We start from the raw sequence: 6,000 nt of genomic DNA, 5'->3' as shown, positions 1-6,000 counted from the left end.
TGGCCTTCTGGACAGCAGTCAGGTCGGCAGTCTTACCCATGATTGGGGTTTTGAGTGATGAACCAGGCTGGGAGTTTTAAAGGCCTCAGGAATCTTTTGCAGGTGTTTAGAGTTAACTCGTTGATTCAGATGATTAGGTTCATAGCTCGTTTAGAGACCCTTTTAATGATATGCTAATTTTGTGAGATAGGAATTTTGGGTTTTCATGAGCTGTATGCCAAAATCATCTGTATTAAGACAATAAAAGACCTGAAATATTTCAGTTAGTGTGCAATGAATCTAAAATATATGAGTGTTAAATTTTCATCATTACATTATGGAAAATAATGAACTTTATCACAATATGCTAATATTTTGAGAAGGACCTGTACATGCAGGTCCTGTGATCAACATGCAACAGCCCGGTGCTGGAGGATTCTTTAAGGTTAAAAGACTGGTCATTCGGCTTTACATAGCTGAATTTCTTGCATAAATGGTTAAACCCTGCAGTGACAGATACAGACAGATGACTTTGAACCCTTGGCACATATTGACCCCAGGCCACTCTTCCTACATGACAACAGATCATCACATGTGCTTACAACTCCTGAAATTGCTCTATATCATTGACAGCTAGCTACATGTTCACTCACACAAAAATATTCCTGCTTTATCAACAAGTCCAGCCACATAAACCACATCCACTAGTAAACACAGGATGTTGTTTTCTCTTTACCTGTTTCTAATCTGATGCCCTACAACCTTTTTTCTCTTTGTAGTTCCTCCATAATCTGGTTTTTATGTTTTATTGAAACAGATTGGTTTTGTTATACAAAAGCAGCATCTTTTGTTTCATTTTTTTCTTTGACCCTTGTATGGTATTCGGGTCAAATTGACCCATTTCAAATATTTACATTAAGAAAAATGGTACATGTATAAATTTTTTCTACCTGAAACTCAATGGCTTTGGCTTGTTTTCTGTGCTAAACATGTACAAACAAAAAAAAATTATTTAGCACACATGCTATTATACCCCACACATTTGCATCCTTCATATGGTCTTTGGGTCAGTTTGACCCGCATACACAGAGACACACAGAAGCATGCCCACACACAAACACACACACACACACACACACACACACACACACACACACACACACACACACACACACACACACACACACACACACACAATGTTACATTATTGTCATCAAAGCACAGATCAGATGTTTGCTCTCACTTTCCCACACTCTATACCCTCTGTCATGTCTCCTTCAAATGCTTTTTTAGATGTTATTTCATTACATTGTAAAGATCAAACATTTTCTCGCACTATATGCCTTGCACCTGAACATCAACGGGCTGAGACAAAAGAGATAAATACCTCTAAATCGCAGTAGAGAGTCTTCCAACATCATGACCACATGATTTAGCCGTCGGAGTGCTTTGGAGCTAATTTTTGAAGAGAGTCAGACAGATAGCGATGTGGAAGAGGAAGATGTCTCCAAATATGAGGATAATTTAGATGTCAGTTCAGAGTGTTCTGATTCTGAAAGTGAATTTGAAGATGGCCTTCACTCGGAATATGCACCACAAGCAGCCCAAGAGCCAGCCACTGGAAAAGCCTTGCAGACATATTTGTCTAAGAATGGATGGATTGAATGGTCTTCATCCCCAGTGAAAGAGCCCCCCCACTCAGCTGCTAAAATAATACAGTTGATACCAGAGCCCACACGATTTACAGTGACTCATGTCCGGCTTCCCCGCCTTTACAACCCTGGGCCCTTTGTATCTGTGGATGAACAGCTTATGGGGTTTAGAGGCCGCTGGCCTTTCAAGCAGTATATGCCCTCAAAACCAGCAAGATATGGCATTAAACTCTGGGATGCCTGTGATGCCGTTTCATTTTATGCATGGAGTATTCAAATTTATACAGGAAAGCCAGAAGGAGGAGCTGCTGAAAAAAACCAAGGGGCACGAGTGGTGCTAGATACTGTATGTCACAAGGCCTCAGTGGCCAAAACATTACCTGTGACAATTTCTTCACCTTGTACAACCTGGGACAGGAACTTCTCAAAGCTGACAATGGTTGGAACAATCTGAAAAAATAGGACGGAGCTTCCACCTGAGGTTCTAACTGTGAAGAAAAGGCCAGTCCATTCCTCCAACGTTATGTTCACGGCCAACACTGCCCTGGTATCTTACATACCAAAAAAAGGAAGAAATGTGGTGCTCATGAGCACTCTTCACAGGGATGGAGCAAAGACACAAACCACATGCCGAAACTGCAAAAAGTACATCTGTGATTCACATACTGCCAAATTTTGTGATGCATGTGTTTTGTAAACAGGCATGCCTGTCTTTTTTCCCAAGCACCACCCCCTGTTGCAAGAACTATGCCTCAGTTGTTCATTTGAATTTCATAAGATTAAAGTGGTTGATTGTTGAAGTTCCAGTTGATGTATTGAGAGTTTGCATTCAAAACAATAAATGTTAATGAAAACATTGTCTCACTTATTTTTTTTTCCAAGATAAGCATGATTTATTACACCCAAGTCTTGAGTATATTGGATTTTTAATATCAATTATAACATTATGACAAAAAGAGTCACGCTTCCATTGTTAATTGTGTTTTAGAGACTAATTGCAATCATTAAACATATATGTTATCTCAATTGTTTGAAATTGAGATAAAGACAATATATGTTAATGGTTTATTAAGTACAATTTTATATTAGAATTGTTTTTTAAACCCCAAATATATCCTGGGTCAATACCAGATGGTCCCCAAAGTAAATACCATACAAGGGTTAAGTTGTTTTCTCACTTTGTGCAAGTTTCTACATGTTGAGAGAGATAAAAAAAAAATGTCTTCAGATTGACTTGATTATTGAAAGAAATGAAACTTTGCAAAGCCTTAGATTGTTTTCTGTTTTAGTATCTTGGCTTTAAACCAGATCAGCAACTTTTACTGGCCAAACAGACATTTTTGCTCTTGCTCCTATTTAATCCACTCTGAATATTTTATGCAGATGTTGCATTAAAAATACAATCTTTTCTAAAAACAGGCCTTTTAATTATCTCAATATTTAAAAACTATGTTCTAGTCTATGGTCCAAGTTAAGAGCCTAAATGTAGAGAGAGCCTAAAGACCCACATGGGGCTCAGGGGCCACAGACCCCTCGATCAGACCTTTTCTTAAACCTTTTCGCTGTTTAGTAAAATACAACTCTCTGTCTCTCTGTGTATGTATTTCTGCACTACAATTTCCCACACCACGCAGTTTCTGTAACACATTGCTCTGATCTAGCTGCTTCTTTGCATATGCTGGAGGTTTCTGCGAATACAAGAACGAGATCTTTGAGAACAATGAAACAGGTTTACAGTGTTGGAACGTCTTTAGGTTGGGCTAGGATTTACAGAAATGTCTGCTCAGATTACTGTTTTGGACTTTGAATTTCTATTTCTTCCCAGCCTCTCCTGGATTCTTATCACATCACATTAGGTGAGGTGATAACAAGTATTATGAATGTTACAATAACAGATTTATGAGAAAAAACATTGTGGGAACAGTAGTTGGTAGCTCCTATGTTCCGTTTAAGCCAATGGCATTGAGACTTTTCTGGTGTGGATGAACACAGAGTTTAAATATTTGTTTTGTTTTTATTTGATTGTCTTTTTGTTTGTTTGTTTTTTAAGAAATGTAACTTTAAGTGCTTGCAGCTGTGTAGAAGAAGAGAGAGAAAGAATCAGGGAAAACAGGGGAAGGAGACAGGTTGGTTTAATATTAGGTGAAGTATTCCTACCATACCTTTGATGGTTGCATCTGATGAGAGATCCTTTAATAAACTGCAGCGTATAACTGGAGTATGGGCAATGGTTGTTTGACCCAGTTAGCAGTGATCTATATTGAAAACAGGGTGGGGGGATGCTGTAATGTATTTGCACACCCCTCAGAAAGTAGATAGTTTTGCCCCGGTGTGGAGGAACAACATATCCTTATGATCGAGGGGGAACAGACAGATCTGCAGCAGCTGTGCTACTCTCATGTCAATATAAACTAAAATCTCTGAGGAACCTTTCAAACACCTTGTTGAATCTCTACCATAAAGAATTAAGGCAGTTCTGTAGGAGAATTGGGTTCAATTTGCACTAGCAAGGTGTACCTAATAAAGAGAAGAGTACATTCCTGTAACGGATTGACTTTTTTTATTTTAAGAAATACTTATTGGTTGGCCAACTGCAATCTTAGTGCAGATCAAGAATTAAAAATTTAAAAAAGATTTTGCATCTCAGCTTCTGTAATTTACACCAAAGGTTGCCTATAAGAGGATGGTCCGTCCAGCCATACATGCTTTGTTAAACTGTGGGGATTTTCTCATATTATCCTTATTTTTATATAAACCAAAAAAAAACAAAAAAAAACTCCTGTGTATCTTTCAAAGGAAAAAGGAAAACTTTACCGAAATCTTTTAGTCAGTTAAGAGCTAGGAGTGATTCTGTATTATGGGTTTTTGTTTTCCAAAGTAATTTTCTCTTAATTGTGAACAAAAATAATTAAGATAAGATACACTATTGTCCAATAAATATACAAAAAATGAATAAAAATACACAAAATTTCACAATCCGAGATACTGCATTGCATTGCATTTTTTTTTTATCATCTTACTTGCACCAGACTTACCATAACCAATGTTAAGCTCAGTCCTAAAGGAAGCAGTCCATTCATGCTTCCTACATTATTACTCCATTTGTGGTTGGTAGGAGTTCATCCAGTGGGTTGCCTGTTTGAACCCTGCTCTGTCCATCTCAGTCGTTGTGTCACTTCACCCACCTTGGCTGCTGATGTTGGTCAGAGGGCCCGGTGGCACCAATTATATGGCAGTCTTACTTCTGTCAGTCTGCCCGAGGGGAGCTGTGGCTACAATGTAGCTTGCTACTGTCAGTATGTGAATGTGTGTATGAATGGGTGGATGACTGATTGTAGTGTAAAGCTCTAAAGTCCTTGGACTTGATAAAGCGCTATAGCCATTTACCATTATGTTCCTTCCTCATTCATTGCTTCAGTGTAAATCATTTGGTTTGTTATCATTGGTTATGATCAGGCATCGGAACTACTCAGAGCCAGCCCAACGCATAAGCGAACCGAGCCGCTGCTTTGGCCACTTCTCCCAGATTCCACCAGATCTGTATTGAAATGCTGTTATTGGTGCCAATGTTTTTAACAGGAAGAGGGGCCCCACATCAAATTCTGCTTAAGGCCCAATACAACTCTGGGCCAGCCCTGGAAAAGCTGACCAAAACCTCATAATGTGTTCAGTCTAAAGAGCACCTCACAAACTGACGCTTGACACATGTTAAGGCAATGTATGAATAAGGCACTAGATGGCGGTCTTGTCACATTTTCCCCTCAGCTGTGTGGTCTTAAAGCTAAAGACCACCACTGATTTATAATTGTGCTGTTTTTCCACTGCGTCTGAGTCAGTGGCAGGTTTTCACTGGTGTATGGGGCAGAGTAGGTTTTAACCCACTGCTATAACAGTAACTGCATCATCTGAGCAGAACCTTTTCCTTTAAATCAGCCATTAAACGGGGCTATAAAGGGCTTTTCTAAAGCTATGACTCAGAAATCTGGAGTTTTGTTTACTATTAAGGTATCAGATCAAGCTTTGTAAAAACCTGTGCAGTTTCTCTTTTTTTGGAAGGTTTACTGCTTGAATTTATATTATTGTCTTTAAACAAAATCAGCCTCAGTCGGTGTTGAAAAAATGAGAAATCACTAATCACGTTTGAAGGATAAATTTCCCCAAAAAAGTGATCTCTACCACAAAATTAAAGTAGCAACAGGAGTCTGGGTGTTTAGCAAAAATAAGATTTATTTCATTAATCAAATTAAACGTGTTCAAGGATTATATTAATTGTTTATCACACAAAGGCTTATTTTTAGTCACATGCTGATCTGCATATGAATGTATAAATGTGAGTGCAGTGGGGTGAATGCGTCATCAAGTGTAAAAA

Source organism: Girardinichthys multiradiatus, chromosome 1 (genome assembly GCF_021462225.1).
Source record: "Girardinichthys multiradiatus isolate DD_20200921_A chromosome 1, DD_fGirMul_XY1, whole genome shotgun sequence".
Classification (NCBI taxonomy): Eukaryota; Metazoa; Chordata; class Actinopteri; order Cyprinodontiformes; family Goodeidae; genus Girardinichthys; species Girardinichthys multiradiatus.
The sequence above is the reverse complement of the archived record's forward strand: the minus strand, read 5'-3'. Positions refer to the sequence as shown.